The sequence below is a fragment of the Schistocerca piceifrons genome, chromosome X (assembly GCF_021461385.2).
Source record: "Schistocerca piceifrons isolate TAMUIC-IGC-003096 chromosome X, iqSchPice1.1, whole genome shotgun sequence".
Lineage (NCBI taxonomy): Eukaryota > Metazoa > Arthropoda > Insecta > Orthoptera > Acrididae > Schistocerca > Schistocerca piceifrons.
The window spans coordinates 195,680,072-195,681,636 of NC_060149.1; the positions used below are offsets into that span (position 1 = coordinate 195,680,072).

The window sequence follows — 1,565 nt, forward strand, 5'->3', positions numbered from 1 at the left end:
GCCACCCAAGCACGACTCACGCCCCGTCCTCACAGCTTTACATCTGCCAGTACCTCGTCTCCTACCTTCCAAACTTTGCAGAAGCTCTCCTGCGAACCTCTCATTCTGGAAACATCCCCAGGCCGTGGCTAAGCCTTGTCTCCGCAGTATCCTTTCTTTCAGGAGTGCTAGTTCTGCAAGGTTCGCAGGAGAGCGTCTGTAAAGTTTGGAAGGTAGGAGACGAGGTACTGGCAGATGTAAAGCTGTGAGGACGGGGCGTGAGTCGTGCTTGGGTAGCTCAGTTGGTAGAGCACTTGCCCGCGAAAGGCAAAGGTCCCGAGTTCAAGTCTCGGCCCGGCACACAGTTTTAATCTGCCAGGAAGTTTCATGGATCATGTACTTTTCTCACTTGACGTATTGAATGCCACGGATTAATGCAGTCAGGTAGATGCATTATTTCTCTAGCACCAAAAAGCATTTGATTCAGTACCACTTCCAATTATCAAATGTACGAAAGTATAGAGTATCAAGCAAAGTTTGTGATTGACAGAGGGTTTTTGGTTGGGAGGACATAGCACGGTATCTAAGATAGAGAGTCATCGGGAGACGTAGAAGTAACTTCGGGAGTGCCCTAGGGAAGCAAGTTGGAGTACATTGATGTTCATGTTGTATAGTAATGGCTTTGTAGAGAATACTGATAGCAGCCTCAGACTTTTCGCAGATGACGCTGTCATCTATAATGAAGTACTGTTGGAAGGAAGCTGCACAAATATTCAGTCAGATCTCGATACGGTTCCAAAGCGGTGCAAATATCGGCAGCTCGTTTTAAATGTTCAGAAATGTAAAACTGTGCACTTCACAAAACGAAGTAACGTTGTATCCTTTGACTATAATATAAGTAATTCTCGGCTGTAATTAGTGAATTCAAAGAAATACCTTGGTGTAACACTTGATAGCATATGAAATGGAGCGATCACATAGGCTCAGTCTTAGATTAAGCAGGTGGCAAACTTCGGGTTATTGGTAGGATACTAGGGAAATGCAAATGGTCTACAAAGGAGATTGCTTGCAAATCACTCGTGCGCCCCATCCCAGAATATTACTCAAGTGTGTTGGAGCAGTACCAAATATGAATAATAGGGGAGATTCGACGTATACAGGGAAAAGCACCACGAATCATCACAGGTTTGTTTGATCATTGGGTGGGTGTCTCGGAGATGCTGAAAGAACTGAAGTGGAACACTCTTGAAGATAGCGATAAAACACGCAGAGAGAGCCTACTTACAAAATTTCATGAACCAGTTTTAGGAATGTACTATAGCAACCTACGTATCACCCCAGTAACTATCGTGAGGACAGAATTAGATTAAATACAGCACGCGCGGTGGCATTTAAAGAGTCATTCTTCCCACGCTCCATACGTGAATGGAACGGGGAAAAACCCTCATAACTGATAAAATGGGACGTGCCCTTTGCCATGCACTTCGCAGTCGTTTGCAGAGTAGAGATGTCAATGCCGATGTAGATGTAGATGTAGATGTAGATACAGATGCAGAACGTCTTCTACGATAGCATACCGAAAAGTA

The 1,565-nt window shown here is 44.5% G+C and overlaps 1 non-coding gene across 1 annotated transcript; it reads left to right on the forward strand.

Moving 5' to 3' along the window:
- Positions 1-265: 265 nt before the first annotated feature.
- Positions 266-340, forward strand: Trnas-cga. The gene has a single exon. It is a non-coding gene; the product is annotated as a tRNA-Ser (tRNA).
- Positions 341-1,565: the final 1,225 nt, after the last annotated feature.